The sequence below is a fragment of the Hemicordylus capensis genome, chromosome 4, assembly GCF_027244095.1.
Source record: "Hemicordylus capensis ecotype Gifberg chromosome 4, rHemCap1.1.pri, whole genome shotgun sequence".
Classification (NCBI taxonomy): domain Eukaryota; kingdom Metazoa; phylum Chordata; class Lepidosauria; order Squamata; family Cordylidae; genus Hemicordylus; species Hemicordylus capensis.
Genome location: NC_069660.1, coordinates 86,571,482 through 86,595,054, shown reverse-complemented (window position 1 = coordinate 86,595,054; position 23,573 = coordinate 86,571,482). Strand labels below are relative to the sequence as shown.

The following is a 23,573-nucleotide window of genomic DNA, read 5'->3' as shown; positions in this document are numbered from 1 at the left end:
AGAGATCATCCAGCCTTTCCAGAATCAATACTATGACTTCATAGAATTTAATACCATCTCCACGATGCTCATTCACGCTTCCCTTAAGTCTTCAGAGAAAGGCATTCTACATTCAACTTAAGAAAATTTATTGGTGAACACATACTGAAGCTAGACACAGTTCCAGGCATCTAACTGAAAAAAAAAATTTTTTTAAGCTGCAGCTTAAATAGTGCTTTAAAGTTTAAATCTTACCCCTGGTGTATTACCTTTTCCCTGTTTCTTTTAGGATCACCTTCTGCATTTTTAGAAATTAGCATCATAGGCCCATTTAATCTCTGAACTAAACATCCTCAGTTTTTCAGTGTCTCGTAAGTGTCATGAACTTCCAATGGCTATCATTTTTGTTCTTCTCTGGGTCTCTGAGTGTGAGTGTGTGGTAAAATATGATTGCTAAAACTGGGGGAAAGTACTCCCAACTTTAGGCCTAAGCAGTCTCTGTCCTTCAGTTTTTGCTTAAAATTTTGTTTCTGGTAGTTAAACCCTATTCCTTTTAACTTCTATTAATGGTTTGCTTTTTAAGTACAGCACTTTGGTAAACTGATACTTAAGCTATATGTAAACTACAAGTATATGCCAGCTGCCTGACAAAGCAGGTGAATTCATTGCTATTACATTTTCAGTTTTTATATGACAAAAGCTGAAATACACTCAGGGCTGTGCACCCCGAAGAAATAACAGAATTCTGTGCTTGGAATGAATTATGCAAATGAAGCAATCTTGCATGGAACATCTTTGCATAGCTGCACATCTCAATGTAGCATTAAGGTTTTTCAAGGATTTATACTTGGGGTGGCAGAAAGTAATTAAATTAAAGATTGGGGTGGCAGAAAGTAAAAGGGGGAAATGAAAAGATGACATAAAATGCAACTAGATCTGTTCTCATCTCCACTCAGCTTTCTGAGGCTTCAGCAGACAGTTACTTTTGTTATCCACAGTGATGAGGGCTGGGAACTTGATCTATCATAAAAAATAAAATGATATCCTATGCAGACTTCACACATCCAGTGATGATGATGATGATAATTCGATTTCTATACCGCCCTTCCAAAAATGGCTCAGGGCGGTTTACAAAGAAAAATAACAAATAAGATGGCTCCCTGTCCCCAAAGGGCTCACATTCTAAAAAGAAACATAAGACACACACCAGCAACAGTCACTGGAAGTACTGTGCTGGGGGTGGATAGGGCCAGATGTGTGTTTCACATCTACTGTGATACTGTGGATGTGCAGAATAATCTACTGTCATTAATTAGATGTGTAGATACTTATTTATAGTCATCTACCTGGGTTTGTTGAGTGACATACGGCTGTGCGGACTAGTATATACAGTTACCTTTCTGAGCTATCTAACTTGCCTAGAACAGCACTTAAATGCAGTCTGTCTGCCTATTTTTAAATAGGTATTCATTCTGTATTGCTTTTAAACTGGTTTCACAAGATTTACATTTTGTGAATGATTAGAGTTCTTTGGGTTATGTTCATGAGAATGATGGTGTGGTTATGCATCATTCTCATGAACTCTGTTGAAGAGTGAAATTCACTGAATATACTTTGTCTTGGAACCTTTACCAGAACCCAGAATTTTCTGTTTGTTCTCTTCCATAGTTTGCCCAGGAAAAGTCTTCAGGAATTATATCAGAATGTCCTCTGCAGACTTCCCATACAACTTAACCTAGATGGAAGCTCTACACACTCTGCTTTGAAAGCTCTTGAGGGAGATGGCTTACCTGGCATTCACTTGATTTTTGAGTAGGTTGTGGTAGTTTATCCTGAATAATACAGTGGCATGGCAAGTCCATGAAAGGTAAAGAAAGGCTCTGAAAACCTTTCAGGATGACTTTCCTAATCAAAATATATTGAATAGGTGTGAGTGAGGTAGATCAAAAGTATATAGAGGAAAAATATTTTTGAAAGCAATTACAATGGTTACTGCCAAGAATAACATGTTGATGTTTTAAATAAAGCTGATTCACTAGCACTAATTGGACCTTACAAATTCACTTGGATTCTTGCACATAGTTGGGCTTAATTTCATTCACAGCAAAAGTTTATTATAATGCTCCTCAGCACAGATTTCTTCTAAAGAACAAACTTGTGCATGAAATGCAGTAGCGAGTTGATGCAGGCCTCATAACAGTTGTTTCCAAAATGTCTTTATAGGTGAGATTGTTCCTTCTTCAAACTGGTGTGTATTGTTGAACTTTCTGGAATATACAAGTAATCTAACATGTCTACTCTTACTAATATTTATATATCTCCATAGTCTGGAATTGCTTCATTCATTTTAGTGGGCAAGTAACAGAAATTGTTTGATATTGGCAGTTTCATTAAAAACTAATATGACACTCTGTGGGTCTGTGGTGAAGTTTATTGGTATAAAGTTCTAGTGTTCACTTGCCTAAATATCCCATTATATTGAGGTGTTAAAGCTCGGGGGTGTGGAGTGTTTTCCCACTGAAGTTCATGGATTTGGAAATGATTTTGAGAATCTGGTAGCATATTTTAAAAGCATTGGCTCTGAATAAGAGGCATGGTGCTTAGTACAATGGTCAAAGCCCAGGTTTTTGGTTTTTTAAAAAATAAAATGTGTCAGCCTTCTAATGAATAGGAAGATAATCTTTACCCTATTAGGGCTACTAAGTCAAGGCTGAAAATTATCATTGGGTATCATTGGCTCTCATGTTTTGCTACTACATATTTAGATAGGAGCACCTATCATAGTTTCTGTGGGAAGGTTCTATACATATAGAGTTTTCTGTATGTATGATAAAGGGAAGATGCCTAAGCTGTCAAGAACAAACTGTCTTCCTTTTGGTAACATTTAATAAAACAGATCACTGGCATAATGTGTCAGCATTATTAGTGTGGTTTGTGGCTGTGCACATTAGTCGAATGGGTAGATTACATCATCTTCAATGGTAGTGAAGAACAATTGTGGAATGTTCAATAGCTTGTAGTTGGGGAGATTAGAAGTCTATTAGCCATTATATGTGAGAATATATAAATAGCAGAGCTTATGTAAAAACAGTGGACAGTGTTTTTTATTAGCTTTATAAGGTTTGCCAAGCAGTATTCCCAAATAAAGCAGTAACATATAGCCTAACTGTAGTTAACAATATTTTTAAAGCCTTTATCAATTATTAACAGCCACAATTTTCAGTGTTTCTATCCAAGAAGCTGTTTGCTTAGGAATGTTGGAATAGTATTTAATGTACTGCCTTGCCTTAGTTATGCAATTAGCAGTTCAGGCTTTATAGCAAATTAACTTCAAGCTATAGTGTAAGCTTTAAATAGGGTTCTTGTACCGATTTAAAGTTCTGGAAGGAAACTCTCTGTAAAAGTGCAGTCAAAATTGATAGACTACATTGATCAGAAATACAGAAGTGACATAGATCATATAGCTTAATCAAAGATTAAAAACTCCTTATTTTATATTAAAATTTTGTATTTCTTCAGTTATTATCTGAAATTCAGTCTTTTCAGAGTGAGGAGCAGAAAACTGGAGCACAGGTTGTCCTATTCTTATTTCTTTTAAATTGACTGCCTCAAAAGTAAAAGCAGTGAAGCAATCGTGAATGCTATTAAGCTGGTCTAGGCTTAAAACTTTATGTGGGCACTGAATTTTCTCCCCACATGTCTTCACAAAGTCAATGTCAAACGTGATGGGATTGCATTCCCAACAAACATAGTTTTCTAAGTGGGATGACCAGATGAGTTCACTTAAGAGAAATTTTGTCAATCTTTAGCTCCAGAGTAGAGAGGATAGGGGTTCTAAACTCCTAAAAATATAGTTGATGACAAGCTATTTAAAACATGGTTCGTTACTAAACATTTTGCACTGAAAACCTTAGACCTTATAACACTCCCATTTTAAGTCAAGAGCAAAATTCATAGGAACTCGGAAGCTGCCATATACCGAGTCAGACCATTGGTCCATCTAGCTTAGTATTGTCTACACAGACTGGCAGTGCCTTCTCTAAGGTTATAGGCAGGAATCTCTCTCATCTCTATCTTGAAGATGCCAGGGAGGGAAGTTGGAACCTTCTGCATGTAAGCATTCAGATGCTCTTCGCAGAACTACCCCACCCCCTAAGGGAATAGCTTACAGTGCTCACACATGTAGTCTCTCATTCAAATGCAAACCAAGGCAGACCCTGCTTAGCAAAGGGGACAATTCATGCTTGCTATCACAAGACCAGCTCTCCTTCACTGACTTGCTGAAGTAAAAAGCTTTGTAATGGTGAATTAAACTCTGTTGAAAGACTTTTAAATGGGTCTTTCTAAATCACTTTGACTTAACTAGAGTTGTTTAACTGCCCACTGAATTGTAAGACTGAGATCCTTGAATTTGTGATCTTATATTTACCTTCATTTTATAAGTTCTAAATGTGAAGCTTCAGGCATTACAATTTTCTACACAAAAGTGTTTTCCATGTAAGAAAATCTTGTACAATTAGATGGTCCCACTTGGTCACAGCTGCTGAATGCATGTGTAAAAGACACATGGAATTGTCTCATCTGACAACTTGCATGTGACTTTTATGCATTTTTATACACAGAAATGTAAGGCATACTGTTTTACCTACATTACATCAGCTTTAAGTGGATATTTATTGGTTAGACACAAAGTTCTAAAGCCCTGCCTGCTCCTCTCCACCCCGCCCCCCAATCCGCATTGAAAGAGACAATTGAATATGGAAGTCTGAGCTCCAGTTCTGCTATGTCCCCAGGCCTGTAAGGCAACAGGCAATCCCTATGCAACCCCAGTGGTTTACTACAAGTATTAGAGGACACATACAAATAAACCTCTGAAAAACTGTTCAGTGATAGTGCAGTTTCCTTTATAATACTCTGTGTTCTCTCCAAAAGAAATTGAAGTTGGATTATCATATACTAAAACCAAGTGGACTGACAGGCTATACCATAAGAGCTGGGGGGGGGGCAGATTGTGCTAAAGGGCTTCCAATTGTTTTTTCTAAAAGCCACTCCAGATGTACCCAGCTCCACCTTCACACTCTAATGGCCTATAATATATCATTTATGTATTTATATACGACTTCTCAACAAAAAGAATCCTCAAAGTTTAAATAGAAAAAGAAATCAAATGTACAAAAACCTCAACATTTCAAAAGAAACATAAAGTAGACACTAATAACACCAGCCTGAGGGATGTTGTGCTATCCTTGACATAGACATGCTAAGGAGGTGGAACGGAAGTGGCAGTAAAGACTTGAGCCCAGTGGCTTTCTGCATGCTTACCAGTGGTCCCAATAACTGGAGAGGCCAGGAGGCAATGCTAGTAGTATAAGTCACTTGCTAGGTCAGACTGACTTGCTTTCCTCCTTCTTGAAACCAGCAATTGAGTTTTAATGCAAAGCCTACTATATGACATCACAGTATTGTTACAGACCTACCTAATGTAAGCAGAAATCATTTGTTTTATCACATTTATATATTGCACCATATAAAATCTCTGGACAGTTTACAATTAAAAAGCATGCATGTGAACACAGTAGTGCATGACGCAGTCCTATTGCAGGGCAGTCTAAGCACAACTACAACGGAGGACCTTTTCTTGCTTGCCCTTTCCACTGATCAGTTTCTCTCTTATTAGCAAAGTGTCTTTCCCAAGAATTAAATGTAGAGCAGGACACATTGATGTGTACGTAAGCAAATAACTAATACTAAGATTACCACAAGAGTAGAAAAAGCCAAGGAAAAAAGTGTGTATGCAAAGGCAGCCTTCACACACTAATTTGGGTGATTCAGCAGACATGAAGCATAGCATAAAAGAGAGACTCTTCCTGCACTAAGGCTCTTGCAGGGAAAGGGCATCAGAGACAAGGAAAGCAACTTAGAGTACAAGGTCAAGAGAAAATTCTCTCATGTGCTATAGATAGGATTTGCTTCATTCTTGGTAGTCTATCCTATTTGGAATGAAAAAGGACTCTTTGCCTCATCAGATTGCTTATGATCTTGGAGTCTGTGGCTTTTCTTTTTTGGCCTCCCCTTTGTGTGGCTTGTTCTACTTGAGCTCTCTGAATTCTTTTACTGAGCTTGTCTTCAAATCAACAAGTGCTTCTGGCATGAGTTATCTTGATCTCTTTTATCTACCTCTTTCAGACTACAGAACAAGAATGACAGACTTGTGGGGCTGTATGGTTTTGTACCCATTTGTATACGGCACAAGAGGAGATTGCTGTAATGCCCAGGAAGGCTGGGGCTGTGAGGGCCTTGGATTTTGGAAAGGGGGGTTGTATCGGGCACCAATGGCATAGCTTATTCTGGGGTCTTGCCAGTGTAGGCCAGAGATGTACAGTACTGCATCATTGCCCGTGCACAGCTGAAAACTACTCACTGAGCTCCACCGTGATTAGGGAGTGCAGCCTTTCTACAAGATCCCTTGAGGGGCTACACAAAATCTTGCATGGACTACTTAGTTGACCATCAGGAGGCAAGGAAAGGGTTTGTGTGGCAGTACTATATGGGGTTCAGTAGAATAGTTTAGATTACTGTCAGATCCTTTTTGGCCTTGATCTTCTGAATTACAATGGGAAGGAACTTTAAAATGTTGGTTATTATATCTCTCTAACACTTAGAATGAATTACAGAAGTATACACTTGTGTTGTGGAAAACTTTACAATGCTGAGAAAAACATACAGACTTCAGATCTTCAAATCTCATGGGTGTCCTAACAAAACATTAGTACAGAACATGGAGGCTAACTTCATCAGTATCTAACGTCATCACTCCTGTCTGAGGTTTGAGATGATATTGTGGGGAGAGTTTGCATATTCTGACAGCATTCTAGCCCTGTTCAGGCATTGGTGAACACAACATTCATGAGGGTGTACCTCTAAGCTCAGCCCCGTGCTAACATTCTCTTTGTCCAAAGAGAAATCACTATACTTAGAGGGCTTCTTCCCATGTTTAGAATGCTGGGACACGCTAGCGTTCTAATCACAGATAAATAATCTCTCCACAAGTACAGATAAACTGAAATTGTGGGAGGAGTTTTAGCATGTCACAGCAACTGGTGGGGCTTGCCTGCATACTCTCAGGGATGCTATGTACAACATCCCCACTTTCATAATGCCCAGACATGGTTTCTGTTACAGCAGAAAGGGATGGAAGGGTTATTCAATACTTTATCTCTCAGATTAGGAAAGTTGTAGTATGGGGCACCCCATCTCTGACGCCATTCTGTCATCATTCACATGCTGAGACACTAATTGCATTTACAACCTTTGTGCTGCATTGCAGAGCTTCTGGATTGGATATACATCAGGAAGGAACATATATGGGTCAGTTGCACATTAGTGTACAGTTGATCTTCAGTGTATACTCTTTTGCTCATGCGATTCTTTGCTTAAGTGAATATTTAATCTCTGAGTTCTTCTACTTTAAAAGTTGGGATGAGTGGGGTTATAACTTTCTGTTTGAGAAGTGACAAGCTGATAGGTCGATGAGTTTCACTTGTTATCTTCCTGGTTCCAAATGGCAATACTGAAGTGGGTAAATATTTTTCTGGACTTATGGTACAGTAATGAAACAGCTGTGTGTTATGCTTGTTTGTTAATCAGAACATTCATAACTGTGTGGCTTTCTGAAAAGAGTATTGTACTAAATAAGGGCCACTTCGTGTCTGTTAGTTTAAAATTGTGCCATGCCCTGCCTCATTCCACTTAACTCAAGCTGAGTTCAGTTTACAAGATAGCTAAATCATTTAGCAGAAAATAAAACCAGATTTTTAACAAGTCAACAGTGAGATCACATTATACCCCCATCTTGCTAAATTAATTCTCTAAAATGGCTGTTGAGTTTGGCTGCTTTCTGAAGATCATTAGATGCATCCACACCTTACTAAAGAGCACATCCCATAGCATAAGTTGCAGATTTAGGGTACAGAGTGACTGTGTCCAGTGTTGTGTTCAAAGTACCTATGTGTATCTAACCAGCCATGTGAAACAGCTACAACTTCCCACAGGTCTCTAGCATGTGTACATACAGTGTGTTATGTGGTGCAGCAGGCATGTGTAGTTGCTTCAGATAGGATAGCATGCATTCTTCATCCATGAAGAAGCTGTTAATCTGAATGAAGTCAAATGACCATTTCTGTCACAAGTTGAGACAGCTACTGCAGCTGAGTAGGAGAGCTGGTCATTCTTGGTATCTGTCCTTGCAATGATGCAGGCACTTGCTGTATCCCTTTGAATGAAAATAAAGAGCAGCAGGACATGGCAGGGCAGTGCTAACCACACTACATGGCTGGACACCAGACTACTTGTTCTCCACGTGCAGACCTCCTTTCATGGTGAGTTAAGTGACAGAATGTTGCAAACTATTGTCTGAATTCACCCTGCATAAATTGTTAAACTGAGCAACCTACAGTCGCTGTAGGGCTTTATCTATGAATGTATGAATAAATCAGAAGAAACCTGAGTGGGTAATCTAATCTAAACCTTACATTCAAACATAATTCAAATATATTTTTTCCTAAATGTTTCCACTCTTTCTTTCCACCTTCCACCAGCTATGAAGACAGTCCTTTAGTAGTATCCATTTATTTTCAAGTTAGAAGTTAAATGTGCTTATAGTTGTCAGAGAAGAGTTACAGTGACTCAAGTATCGTTTCCTAGACCAAGTAGATTTCCCATGGTCTTCACTCATTCTGTTATAACCTTCTCTTAGGTCATATTGTACAGTATTACTGATTTCTTTGTAGACATAGACATTTTGTCTGTACAAAGCATTTGCATCATGTTGTATTGGCTAGACCATTTATTTAGAGTTCCATCTCTTGACAGTGACAAAGCATACAACTAGTGTATGCTAGTGTATGCTAGGTTGCATAACTAGTGTATGCTAGCTTGCAGAAGTTAGGCTTAAATTGTGTTAGGAGGGAGCAAAGTGTTTTTTCCTATAACTTACTGTAAATGCAGAGCAAACAAACATTAGAAGGCATTTTAAAAATTCTGAACAAATTATTGCAAGTTTGTGTGTCTGGTTAAAATGAATGTAAGTTTGCAGGGTTGAAAAATCTTTGACCATGTTTCTTTTAAATTGGATTTGGACAACTGCTAGTGCCTTCAACTTCGCAATTAAAGAGAAAGCAGTACTTATTCAAGTGTAACATACACCACAGAGGTCCTTTGTCCTTTCCTGATAATAGCAAGCCCTTCTGCTATTCAGAGGCAAAGTAGTACTGTAGTTGGGATCCTGCACCAGTCTTACTCTAAGGAAAATTAGTGCCAGTGCACAGATTCAATACAAAAAGCACAATGTTCATTAACATTTTGGTACAGCAAAGTGGAGGCTGCCTTTCTGGTAGCATTTGACTGTAAATGGGCACTTAACCACTCACCTGCTTGTCTGGATCAAGCAGCTGTTGCTTCCTACATTAGTAGACAAATGGCAACTACTTATTCCTTTCCTCATCCTTTAAAGCAGGAAGAAGTAGTTGCACTAGTGCTGTAGCATTTTTTCCATTTATTCAGAAAGATAATGCTGCAGTGCTGCTGTTCTCTGCCTGTGCCAAGTAGGAGGGGGCAGCAGAGCAAAAAAGAGGCAGTATGCACAATGGCATAAATATCACAGCATTCTTTGGCCAGGCACTGCAGAAAGTAAGAAGACCTGGCTGGAAAGAGTGTGACAATACTTCTGTAGAATGTGTATTTTAAAGTAATTGATAGTAATAGTGAGGAAAACAAAAAGCACAATTTGCAAAATTATGCTATATCAGAACCTGTAGGGGGAAAATAATGAACAAATAGGGATTCTGGGAATTTGCAAAATGATGAGACCATTGAAACTGTAGGGGTATTCTTTTCCGTGCAAAAAGCACAGCTTTTTTCAGGCTCCTTAACTTGATGCAGCAACATTTTGGTTTCTCTGAAGTTTTTTTTAATAAAGGTATCACTTAAGAGAATTTAAATATAGTTTGTCTGTGCCATATTTATGCACTGCTAATGTATAATGAATACTTATGCAGTCTTTGTTGGGGGGTGAGTGGGAAGTTGCAATATAGCAAATAGCAGAGGTTTCAATGTATGTAGGCTGCAATTTTGTGCACACACTCTCAGTGGGAATTGCTTCTGAATAAAGGTTAGTGTTGGGATTCTTGTGAGTAGATGGTGTGAATCTTCTAGATATGGAGTACATTATTGGAAATAAATACCTCTTCTGTACTGCTTTTCAGATATTGGCCAGTTTTTTCCATTGGGGAAACTTAAGGATGCACACAGACATACCCACCTAGAGGAGCTAGTGTGATATTTTTATGCTGTGGTGTGATGAGCAAGCCTTTTCTCTCCCCCACCTCCTAGCCACCTTCCTTTGATGAAGGTAGCTTCACCGTCTCTTCTCATGCTCCAGATAATATCATTTTTCAGAGGCTTGGCATGTTCATTCATAAAAGTTTGTTCTGTGCTTTTAAAAAAAAGTAGTCATTTCCCCCCCTTTTAAAATTTGAAATACTGCTGCGCAGTGGGGGGTGGCACAAGATTGTCACGAGGGCCAGCCAGTAGAGACTTCTGCTGGGAATGCTCATGCAATTAGTTGTCTGAGGAAGACTGCTCAGTGAAAGGGGCGAGTATGAATCCACAGGAGGCTTGTCACTCAAGCTATGTATTTTGGTGCAATCTAAGGGCCACACCTGGGTGGATGTTGAGTCATGATGTTAAATCACCGAGACAAAAAGGCTACTTCAAATAATTGATTTAAATAATCTTTTCCCATTTATTATTTGAATACTTCTTAAATAAAAGTACATACTACTTGGTTGCTGTAATCATAAAAATATATTGATTTAATGTTGCTTCAGTCTCACAAACAGGCTTTGAATTGTTGTTCCACTGTCTAGATTTGCCACACCTTCCTTTTTTATCTAGTGAAGATATTTGTTCAAAATATTCCCAAATAGAGCCTCTCTTACAACCTGCAGCCATTACAGGTGCTGTCCGGAATCAACTAGGCATGTGCACAAACTTGTTTGGAGGCCCTTTTATGGGCCTCTGAACAGGCTCAAACACTGAGTGGTTCAAAGGTGGGAGGATAGCTTAAGAGCGGGGGAGGGTGCACTCCCTCCCACGCTGCATTTCCCCCTCCGCTGCTGCAGTTCCCCTGCTGGCGCTCACTTAAAAAGCGGTCCAGCGGGACAGCAGTATGCCTCACTGCCACCCCATCCTCTCCTCAGACCAGAAGTGACCGGAAGTAGCCCCTTCGTGTGCATGTACCTGACGTGTGAGTGAGCATGATGTGCGCATGAACGCGCCTGACGTGCGCACATGCACGGGCTACATCCAGTCCGAGGAGAGGACAGGGCGGCAGGGAGTTACGTTGCTGCCCCACCAGACCAGTTTTTAAGCGAGTGCTGACGGGAGAAATGCAGCAGTGAGGGGAGTGCACTCTCCACTCTTAAAGTTACCCTCTCCACCTTTGAACCAGCCCCTGCCAGTTCTGTGCAGATCCCTAGAATTGACTCTAGAAGATGTCGTCTTTGCAGCACCTTTGTTGCTTTCTCTCTGCCCCTCCTTCTTTATCATATAACGGTTTTGTCTCACTCCACCTCTCAAAACGTAGTTACTGGATAGATCGGTGTTCTCCATGAAATGTATGGTAAATGTCCATGTTCTTTGATTGGTAGGTTGCATAAAAATCACTTATTGGAGTGCTGATGCTGAGCAACTTGCAGACATCCAGTAATTACTAGGCAGAAAACCAGAGTAAAAGGTCAGCTGGTGGAACAGGGGATGATACTTGTGGTGACTTCCCAGTCCCTGATCTCTAGCATCAAGCCATAATATAAGCACATGAATGATTGTGCTGCATGATGATTGCCCACAACCTGTTCTTGACCCCCGAGAAAATGCCCAAAGCGCTTCATAACAGAGAGTCCCAATTCTGTTCTAAGATACTTGCATTCAGTTCAGATTTCATTTTAGGTTGGTTTATTTTAAAAGGAAATATACTACAGCTGGCACTTTAACAATTATTTTAAATCAATTTACAGTGTAAAGATTTGTGTGGTTTTTTAAAAAAGAAATTGATCTTTATACACCCCAGGCCTAGATCTTTATACACTGTGGCAACATGTGGTACTCCAGATGTTGCTAAAATATAGCTCATCATCCCCAGCTGTAATAAATTGTGGCTAGGGGTGATGGGAGGTGTAGTTTAGCAACATCTAGAGAGCCACATGTTGCCCACCTCTGCCCTAGGCCAAACTATACTTTATGCAGGAGATTCATTATTTTTCCATTATTATTTTACACAGTCAGACAGGTGTCACCGACTGGCCCATTCCATACAGACATTGAGTCCTTCCCAAGGACCTGGAATGCCAGAATTTTATTGTCAATGTTGTTACTGTTGTTATAGATATCGTCGTAGAATATAGGCTGTTCCCAGTAAAGCTGCTTTTTGTAATTGGCTGATGGTGATTTCTGTGACCCCTATGGTGTTGAGGTGCTCTTCAAGGTCTTTTGGAACTGCACCCAGGGCGCCAATTACCACTGGGATTATTTTGGTTTTTTTCTGCCACAGCCTTTCAATTTCAGTTTGTAGATCTTTCTATTTTGTGATTTTTTTTCTATTTCTTTGTCTTCTATTCTGCTATCCCCTGGTATAGCTATGTTGATTATTTTGACTTGTTTTTCTTTCTTCTCGACTACAGTTATATCTGGTGTATTGTGTGGCAGATGTTTGTCTGTTTGTAGTCGGAAGTCCCATAATATTTTTACATCTTCATTTTCTTCAACTTTTTCAATTTTATGGTCCCACCAATGTTTGGCTACAGGTAGCTTGTATTTTTTGCAGATGTTCCAGTGTATCATCCCTGCTACCTTCTTGTTGTTGTTGTTGTTATTTTTTATTATTATTATTATTATTATTATTATTATTATTATTATTATTATTATTAGAAGAAAGGTGGCTTTCAGGAGGCTGCCATTTTGATTGTAGCTCTGTATTGGCAAGGAGGAGAGTGTTCAACCCTCTCCCCAATACTATTTTCCCAGTCTAAATTGCACCTCCCTCAAGCTGCTCTTTGTCCCATGGGAGGAAAATGTAACACATAGTTTAGGCTTAACATGCTTGTGGATTCCAGTTTAAGCTGAAGATACAGGTCTATATCTAGCATTCAGATGGCTTCTCTCCTTGGGGACTAACGGGCAGCATAGACTAATTAGTATTATTCTTAATACTCTGGTATCTCCTCTTCCTCATCCTCTAAGGATTTTTCTGCTTAACATGAAAACAAATTACAACATCGTTCAGCAGAGATTGAGGTGGAGAGAGCAGATTCTAATTGATACCCCAATTTTCTGTTGCTTATGGCTTCTCTGAATTTTTTTTTAAACTAAATAGGTCTTAGAGTCATTTTTTGCTACTGAGTTCTGAAGGGAAAGTTATATTAATGTTCCTCTTCTGTCTCTAAAATGCTGGACAGATTTACTTCCTTAAGGAGCTTTCTGTAAAAAATAAAATAAAAAAAAGGCAGTAACAGTCTCTATAATAAAAAATGAGCTCAGTAATCCCCTTTGTCATAGAATTTTAGAGATGGAAGAGTCCTTGGATGTCTTCTAGTCCAGATCCTTCCTCAGTAATCTGTTACAGCTTCCATGATAAGTGGCAGTATCCCTCTATTTGAAAACCTCTATTGAAGGACAGCCCATCACTCTGTGTGATACTCTGAACAGCAGCTCTTTACAGTTAGGAAGGTCCTCTGACCATCTAACCAGAATCCACTTCCTTGTAATTTCAACCCATTGGTGCTAATCCTGCCTTCAGGAGCAAAATATTTCCCTCAGTTGCAAAAAAGAACAGTGGGAAGAAGAACCTGGATTGCTCTTTTTCAAAACAACAAGGAAGTCAAGGGGAGATAGAAATAGCTGTTTTTAGGATTCCAAAATTGTGCTTTCTCATTAGAATGAGCTCTAAGTGTTCAATCTGATTGCTGGATTCTATCTGCTCCATTAGTGACCATCCGGCCTCTTTGGGTTAAGCTTAATACAGATTGCCATTCTGGCATCATAGGGACATAGGAAGCTGCCTTATACTGAGTCAAACCATTGGTCCATCTTGCGCAGTATTGTCTACACAGACTGGTAGCGGCTTCTCCAAGGTTGCAGTCAGGAGTTTTTCCCTGAGTAGGAGCTCATCAGGTAGGGTTGTGAACTGTGCATGCTTGAGACAGAACTGGATTATGTGACTTGTTTTGCAGCTGGAGGCGCCTCCCAGCCTCAGTTCCAGTTCTGTCTCGCTCATGATAGGTCTGTGTTGAGAGAGCTCTTGCTATCTTCAGTGTCTTTTGGCTATTTCTTCTTGAATTTTCTGCGTTAACCTAATTCTCTCCTCACCTGACTCTTTAGAGTGTGCAAGGGTGGGAGGAGAGTGGTTCTCTATTCAGATCCCAAAAAGTAGCTTCACTCAAAATTAGCTTTTTTCTGTTGTGATTTGGTCGAATTGGCTCTGCACTAAAGTTTTTTTATCTTTTGTTGATTCCTTTTTGACATTGAGCATCGTTCCTATGGAGCTTGCTCATGCGGAGGAGCTCCTACAGGGCTCACTCTCCAAGGGGTTGCAACTGCTGCAGGACTTGGGCAGTTCGCTACACGTGCTCCCTGCTGGCATGACAGCGGCAGCGTGGGCCTCCTCTAGTATTCTTGCATCAACGGTTCAAGCTATGGAGGCTAGGACTTCAGAGCAGCTATACGCTGAAGCTCCTAAGAAGTTTCAATATTGTGGGAGCCAGCCTTCTCCTAAAAAGAAGCAGCACAGGAAGTCACTCCCAAGAGAGAGTCAACACAAATGCCTGCGCGAGACGTTGCTCATCCAGGCTGTTTGCTGACGTTCAAAATCAAAACCTGGAAAAAACAGGAGTAAAGTGCACCGCAAGACACTGCTGCAGGACGGCAACCAGCGCCCTTCGGGTGACTTGCATCCGGTGCCTCGCCCCATCCCCAGTTGGGCTCGGTGGTTGAGGGGGAACGGCTGGTCCGTGGTGTGTCCCCCCCCCCGCCGCCGGAATGACCCACTACACCATTTATTACATTGGATCAGCAACCAGCCTCGCCGGACCTGAGTAATTTGCCTCCCGCCTTCTCTCCCACAGCCACTGCTTGGCTAAAGGAGTTTTTCCAGAGGGAATTTCTTCCTGAGCCACCTGCGGCTCCGCTGTTTGAGTCCATTGCCTACTCCTTCAGACCCAGCCCTCCCTGGGCCTGCAGGATCTCCCTCCGCCCCATCCCAGCGGCAGCGCCGCATGGGCTGCCTATGGTCCCGATGGCTCCTCCAACAGCCCCCGCTCCTCCAGCGCCCAAATGAAAACATCCACCAGGGCAAAGGGGCAGCAATAGACTCTCATCCTTCTCACCAGATTCGAGTCCCTGCAGAAGAGCCATATCAATATCAGAACGTGGGTTGTTTGCGTCTAGACCTCTGCCTCCTAGGTGCAGAAAGAGGCACAGGCATTCTTCCTCTTCCTCCTCTTCTCCCCCCAGGGGAGACAGGAGACCTAAGTGCCCTACGCGCCTGGCCAGCCCTCCAATACTGGCTCCTATTATTCCTCTTCCTGCTGTCCCAGTGCCATCTACCATCCCTCTGCCCCCCCCCCCAGCCCCTGCTAGGCTTGTTACCCCGGCTGCTCCTATTCCCGCCTCTGATTACAATTCCTCGCACTCAGAACCAGCCAGACCTGCGGAACCTCTAGACTCTGCTAAGGAAGAAGGGGAACTTTGAGAGTAGGAGGTGATTCCTCCTATATCTAACTCTACCAGACTTTTCTCCTCAGCAGATTTTGATGTGCTTTTGTCCAAGGCGAAAAGAACCATCAATGATGTGGCACCTTCGAGATCCACGGAACCAGCAACTACCTTAGACCAGAATGTTTTCCTGTCTTCCGCCCCTGTGGCATCGGCTGTTCCATTTCCTCCTCTCTTTTGCAAGGTGATGTGGGCAAAGTGGCAACGACCGGCATCATCCAAACCTATCGGGAGTCTGCCGAAGAAGCACTGCCAGCTACCCCAAGTGGTATCTTTCCTATTGGAGATTCCTAAAGTAGACCTGCCTGTAGCACAATTGGTATCGGGCACCTTATTGCACCCTGAGGGACAGGAACAGCTTAGGTTCCAGGAGGACAGGCGGTGTGACTCCCTTCTCAGGAAGGTGCATGACACCACAACCACTTCCATTAAAGCTGCCACAACTAATTCTATTTTTGCCAAGGCCTCGGTTTTATGGGCCAAGGAGCTGGTTACTCTAGTTCCCCTGGAGCTCCCCTGATTACGTCAGGGCATTAATAAAATGGCAAAGGCCGCAACCCTGATGGCAGATTCTAGCCTGGGCTGTTTACAACAGTCCTCACAGGCAATGGTGGCAGGAGTAGCAGTTCGCAGGTCACTCTGGCTCAAGAGCTGGAATGTGGATGCAAAGTCTAAACTGGAATTAACCTCAGCTCCCTTTTCAGGTGCTAATTTTTTGGGGCTCGCCCTAGATCCTGTCCTGGTAGAAACCAGGGACAAAAGGCCATGACTTCTAACCATAGGGAATCACGTAGGTTTTTTCGCGGTTCATCCCACTACTTTCGCTCCAACAGACAATTTTTCAATCAGCCATACTTCCACTTGCGAAATCTCAGAGGCAACAGCAGATCATAGTGGTGCCCTCGATACAGAGGCAACTCGCGGGGAAATTTCTCCAGATCCTTCCCCCCCGCCCCGCTTCTACCAAACGCAGACAATGATGCAGCACCAGTGGGCAGCAGGTTGGCAGAATTCTCAACAACCTGGATGTCCACAGCCACCGACCACTGGGTAATAAACATGGTTTCAAATGGCTACGCCATCGAACTCACCACCTCTCCCCCTCAACGCTTCCGTCCAACTCCAGGCTCCAACAATCCAGACAAGCATCTGCAGATGCTTCAAGCAGTACATCACCTTCTCCAGATACGAGCAATAGGGCGCATGCCATCTACTCAAAGAGGGCAAGGCATGTACTCTATCCTCTTCGTACCAAAGAAGGATGGGTTGTGGAGAGCAGTACTCGACCTGAAGTTCTTCAGCTGCTTCGTTCAAAAGAAAAAAATTCATGATGGAGTCCTTCCACACGATCAAGGAAACCATCCACATGGGGGATTTCCTGGCCTCGGTGGACCTGTCAGAGGCCTATCTACACACCCTGATCAAGCCCGACCACACGAGGTATCTCCGCTTTGCATACAACGGCCAACATTTCCAGTATCGGGCTCTTCCGTTCAGGCTGTCATCTGCCCCTCGAGTTACAAAGATCATGGTGTCCCTCATTGCTCACCTCCATCTCCAAGGTATCCACATTCACCTCTGTTTGGACGATCTACTCATCAGGTCCCCATCCCAGGCCCAAGCCCGAAGGGATGTGGAGACTACTCTCTCTGCCTTGTGGGAACAAGGATTTGTGGTGAGCACCCAAAAAAGCCACCTTGTACCATCTCAGTCACTGATTCACCTAGGGGCTCTTTTCGACACTTGCCGGGGCCACATTATCCTCCCCCCGGAATGGAGGGAGAAGATCTCCAATCAACTGCGCCCCCTCCTCTGCAGGAGCTCAGTGGATGTCATGGAATTGGCACAGGCCCTGGGCTCCATGATCGCATGCCTGGAGTGCACACCTGGAGAGCCAGGTGGCACTCCCGCCCACTCCAGTGGCTTCTCCTGCCCTGTCAGGACCTGATTATGGCTGCAACTCACCGCCCCATTCCCCACACTCAAAAGGCCAAACAATCCTTCTGTTGGTGGCTCTCCCCAGCCCTGCTCAAGGGTCTTCCACTTGTAGGACCCCAACAGATAGTGGTGACCACAGATGCCAGCCTCTCCGGATGGGAAGCCCACTGCCTGTGCCAGCTGGCACAAGCTCCATGGTCACTAGAAGAATCCAAAAAGTCCACCAACTGGCTAGAACTTCGGGGACCTTGCCTAGCACTCTTGCACTTCCAATATCTTCTTCAGGGTCATCACGTCTTGTTCAGAACAGAGAACATCACCACCAAGGTGCACTTCAATCGCCAAGGAGGCACTCACTCCAGGCTACTGATGCAGGAGTCCAATCTCCTGTTTCAATGGGCGAAGGCCAACCTGAGCTCCATCATATCAGAACATCTCAAAGGAGAGAAAAACAAACAAGAGGACTGGCTCAGTTGAAGATCCCTCAACCCTATAGAATGTTCCTCCTAGTGACTCAGATCTTCAGTTACCCGCAGGTGGACCTGTTCGCCTCGCCAACCAACCATCAGCTCCTTCACTTTTTCACCAGATACTATGACCATCGAGTGGAAACAATGGACACCCTACACTCCCTGTGGCCAGACACTCTACTCTATGCTTTTCTACCCACGGCCATCATCACCAAGGTTCTCAGAAAATTGGTTCTAGAAAGGGGGGAGATGGCTCTCATCGCACCCCACTGGCCTCACAGGCCGTAGTTTCCTGACCTCCTAGACCTTGCCATAGGTCCACCATGGCGTCTTCCCAACGCCCAGATCTTCTACTCCAGTGTCTGCTCCTTCACCCTGACCCCGCATGACTACAGCTCTCCGCCTGGAAGTTGAGCACTCGAAACAAGCGGCCCAGGGGTACTCCAGACAAGTCCAAAATACCATATTGGCCTCTCGTAGGCAGTCTACCAGTAGAATGTACCAAGCTACATGGGCTGCATTCAGACACTGGGCACTTTCCAAGGGCAAGGACCCACTGTCTGCTGGGGTTCTGGAGGTCCTCACATTTCTACAGCCTGACCTGGAACTCAATCTCAGACCTAATACCCTGAGACGCCAGGCTTCGGCCTTAGCTTCAGTTCTTCAGATATCCTCATCAGACATGGGTCAGATGGCCCTTCACCCTCACATATCCAGGTTTCTCAGAGGAGCTTTAAATCTGTCTCCCCTGCCCCTAAAACATTCCCATCCTGGAACCTCACTAAGGTTCTCAATGCCTTAACTAAGGCCCCCTTTGAACCTATTTCATCTATTCCGCTAAAGACACTGCCCTATAAGGTCCTTTTCCTGGTGGCCATATCCTCTGCGTGAAGGGTCTCCGAACTGGGCACCCTCTCAGTAGGCAGCAAATTTTGTACTTTTCAGTCGGAATCAGTCAATCTCCAGCTACACCCTACCTTCCTCCCTAAGGTTAACTCCACCTTTCACAGGTCCCAAGTTATCGTTCTCCCATCCTTCTGCCCTTCCCCGGGCCATCCCAAGGAGAAGCTCTGGCACAAGTTGGATTTACGCAGAGCTCTTCATACTTACATCAGACAGACCAGGGACATTCGCAAGTCAGACTCCCTCTTTGTTTCTTTTCACACACACCCTTCCCTAGGGAACAGGGTTTCTAAAGCCACGCTTGCTATCTGGATTAAGTCATACATTCTCCTGACCTACGCTTCTCTTAACCTGCCCCCTCGAGGAAGCGTTACCGCCTACTCCACCAGGAGCGCAGCCACGTCTGTGGCCTTTTCAGCCCGCATCCCTCTTTCAGAAAACTGTTGTGCTGCCACGTGGTCTTCAATCACCCCATTTATTCGCCATTACAAGGTGTCTTCATTCTCCACTGCCAAGGATGCCTTGGGCCATACGGTTCTCCAGCAGGTGCTCTAATACATCCTCCCTCCCAGGGACTTCTCTCATTCTCTCTATAGCTTGGGTATGTCCCTACCTGATGAGCTCCTACTCGGGGGGGCGGGGGACATTGGCCTACCATGAAAGGTTCTTTTCCCCTGAAGTAGGAGCTCATCACCCCCACCCAGATGTACTCCTAGGGCTTTTGGGGCATGGTTACTGTGCGCAGGTCTCAGACCTGCCCTGCCACAGAGGTGAGATGGCTCTCAGGGTTTCAGTTAATTAGTCCTCACTGTCCCCTTCTCTTCTATTCTTGGACTTATTTCTGCTCTGTAAAGGAGGAGTTACTCACCTTCTCCCTTCTTGCTAGCTATCTAAATATCTCTTAGCTACATTTTCCTGCAGATTCCTGTGAACTACAGCAGAGCTCTCTCCACACAACACATCTCTACTCGCTCAACAGCCCTGGACCTGGGGCTGGGAGGCACCTCCAGCAGCAAAACAAGTTACATGATCCAGTTCTGTCTCGAGCTTTCGCAGTTCACAACCCTACCTGATGAGCTCCTACTCCAGGGAAAAGGAACCCTTCACTGTAGGCCAATGTTCCTTTCTCTCAGCCCTGCCTTGGAGATGCCAGGGAGGGTACTTGGAATCTTCTGCATGCAAGCATGCAGGTGCTCTTCTGTCTCTGTTGCTGCCTGAGGCTTAACGTTTTCTTCTCATGTACTTTTCAAAGTCCAGAAAGCATCAAAGGCACTTGCTGAATTATGTGTAGTGAGTTGGGGGTCTCAACTCACAGTCAAGCTCTTTTCTTCATGGAAGAAAAACTGTGAAACTTCATGGAACCTCACTACAGCAATTTGAAAATGCTGATAGACAACTTCCCAAGTGATTTTTGTCTAACACATTTGCCCTGATCACAGCAAACAGTGAGGACCACAAGGGTGCAGGCTGTTGGAGCCGGGGGGGGGGGGGGAGAGGCAGGAGCTTACCTGCCTTTCCCCCAGACAACAAGAGCCTGATCAAGGTTCCGTTGCCTGTGCACCCACGTGAGCAGCGTGGTACCAAGCCCAGTGGCGATCGAGGGAGAGGCAGCTGGGGCTGTCAGATATCCCATAATGCACCACACAAGGAGCATGGTGCACTGGGAAGCTTTGTGCTGTCTGGCCGCCTCCCACCACCGCCGCCGCACTGGCTGTATGACTAAGATGGCTGCTGGGAGGAGGCACATATATGTCCGCCTACTACACTTTAAGCCTGGGCTTAATCAGAGCTACCCAGGGAAGCAGTGGTGGGATTAGGAGCAGTCCTGGAGCTTCATACAACCAGATTATCCTGTCCTACCCAGCTTATCCTGTCCTACCCAGGTCATGAGAATGACCTCATTATCTGTGTACTGAAGCAGGTTACCAAATGCGTAACTTAACCATTGAGGATACTGCCTTCTTATTGGCATCACATTGCTCGTCATGGTCCCATACTCAGGGGCAATCAGAGGGAGAGTCAGCAGGTCCGTTGGCCTCAAATTTAGAGCCTTGTTAATTTTTTGGCATTTGAGAAGTTTCGCAACTTGTTTTTATGCACATCCCCATCGGAACAAAATGTGACACACAGTTTAGAGCTGCAGATTTAAGCAAATAAGAGGTGTGATTTGGTAAATGGCATACTTCCTCCCCCCCCCACCCCGTGTTGGAGCTCATCGGATAGGGTTGTGTTCTGAGCATGCTTGAGACAGGACTGAATCACGTGAAAAAGATTTCCTGCTGCCGGAAGTACAACAACCACAGTTCCAGTCCTGTCTTACTCGAGCACACAGAGCTGAGAAAGAGCTTAGCATTTTTGACTACTTTTTGTCCTATACACTTTTCTCTCCAGCCCTTCCATTTCCCCATCCTTAGATTGTGCGAGGGTTGGAAGGAGGCTGGTATAGAGTACCTTTAAACGACTTGCAAATTGCTTTTTTATTTGGATTCAGCTAATTAGCATGTTCATTTTTAATAATTTCTCATTCGAGGACATGCGATGGAGTTAGCTCATGCTGACAAAATCTTTGGAGGATCTCTCTCTGAGGGTCCCCATACCCTTCCAGGAGATCAACCTCCAGAGCTGAGTGAGCCTATGCTACCATATTGGTCTAGATCAGAGTCTCCTGTATGTCCGATTCCTCCTCCCTCCATTTTGCCAGCTGCTACTGAAGACTCTCCTCTGGCTAACTCCGCTCCTCTTTAAGCAAAAAAGAAAAGAAAACCACCACAAGGAGCTTGCTCTCTCCAGACCTAAAGGCAAGAATTCCCCAGAAAAGAAAGGAAGGTCCATACGGCTGAGTGAGCAACTGCTAATCAAGGCAGTCTGTAAACGCTCTAAACCTGCTCGCACCTCTCCGAAAGAAACCAAACGGGACAACCAGTGCCCTTCAGGTGACCCATTGGTATCTCCAGGCATCCTGCCTGTGGGTACAATGATTCTCTCCCCATCCCCACCGGCCGCCGCCACTTTCTCTCCCCCTCCCAGCAGCTCACTTGCAAACTCCTGTGAGAACTGCCACGCACAGGATTAGCCACAGGTACATCTTAGCGCTCTCTCTCTCTCTCTCTCTCTCTCTCTCTATATATATATATATATATGAATGAATGATGTGGTGTTTGAGTAGGGTCACTTTCCTGTGAAGTGACCTGGTTTTAGAGACACATAATATCTGGACTCTTTTCTTCATGCCAAAAGTGCCGCCTTGATCAGTTTTCAGATACTGTCAGTACTGGATTATTCGTCAGAAGGCCTGTCAGCGCTTCTGTTTTCATGTAGTTCCTTTGATTGTTCCCCTGCCCCCTCTCATTATTGTAGATTTCATTAAAAACAAACAAACACTTGCATCATATTTGAGCAGGATGGCTTGAGGATTTCAAGTGGCTGTGTTGGTCAAGAGAAGAGCTACTGCCTCATTTAAGGGTAGAGCTATCTGTTTATTTCTCCTAGGAGTACCTGTCAATACTCGATGTGTGGCAGCTCTTGTGAGAGCAACTGCCTGGGGGATAGGGACGGGGAGACAATGGTGGCAGGCCGGGCCAGCTGCTGGGGGCCAGGAGCAGGCAGCGGCTGCTACCGGGAGTGGGCAGGAGGAGGTGGTGGGCTGGCTTTGGGGCCGGCCCGTGAGCCAGGTAGAGGGGAGAGGAAGCAGGTTGGCCAGCCCGCCAGAAAGCATGTGGGGGGCAGAGGAGGCTGGTTGGCCAGAAAGCCAGGCGTGGGGGGCGGGGCAGCGGCGGTGGGTGGGCCGGCCGGAGGCATAGATGCTCTGTGCCCGGCCTAGCTAGTTGTGGTTATTTTCTGAGCCCCTATTTCTGGAGCCTAGCATAGATTAATGACTGGACAATATTTCCACATTCTGGGATAAGACTGAATTGGAACTAGTGTCAAAGTACATACTCGATTGTCAATTATTTAATTTCTTGATGTGGATTGGTCTTCCTAGCAGATCTGCAAGTCTCTGTGTTAAGAAAGTCTGTTTCTTAGAAAGAATACAGGATTCGGGTTGAAGTGGGAGAAATAGTAGCATAGATGTGTCTGCCATGTTCTAACTCCAGGACACAATAAAGCTGAAATGGGAATATATCAGTCCTAAAAATTTGCCATTTGTGTTTGCATGTATTAGTTTTAAGGCTAAGCTCAACTTCAAAGAACTCTGTACTGGATCTTTTTGGTACATCTAATCTTTTCAGAATAGCAAATCTCCTTCTCAGGAGTTAATGCTGAACTACAAATGGTAGGATTGTTAAAGAAAATAATACCACCTGAATTTTTTTAGATAGAATACATAATGTAAAGGCACAAACCTCCAACCTAAAGGTCTGTTTTTCTTTCCTACATGATGGAAAAGCCCCAGCTACTTAATGCCCCAGGAGGCTTTACAGATACCTGTAGGGCTGTCACCCTGAATCTCCTCCAGAA

General features: G+C 43.9%; 1 protein-coding gene across 3 annotated transcripts in view; it reads left to right on the top strand.

Annotated features, from left to right (window-relative positions):
• PIK3R3 (phosphoinositide-3-kinase regulatory subunit 3) overlaps positions 1–23,573 on the top strand; it is a 74,665-nt gene that overhangs the window by 1,981 nt on the left and 49,111 nt on the right. Inside the window, exons 2-3 of one of the 3 annotated variants that reach the window (XM_053248908.1) lie at positions 269–350; positions 1,648–1,791. The exons of 1 other annotated variant lie outside the window; for it this stretch is intronic. The gene's annotated coding sequence lies outside the window, so the exon portion shown is untranslated. The remainder of the gene's footprint in view (positions 1–268; positions 351–1,647; positions 1,792–23,573) is intronic. One more of the 3 variants, XM_053248907.1, reaches the window with a different exon arrangement.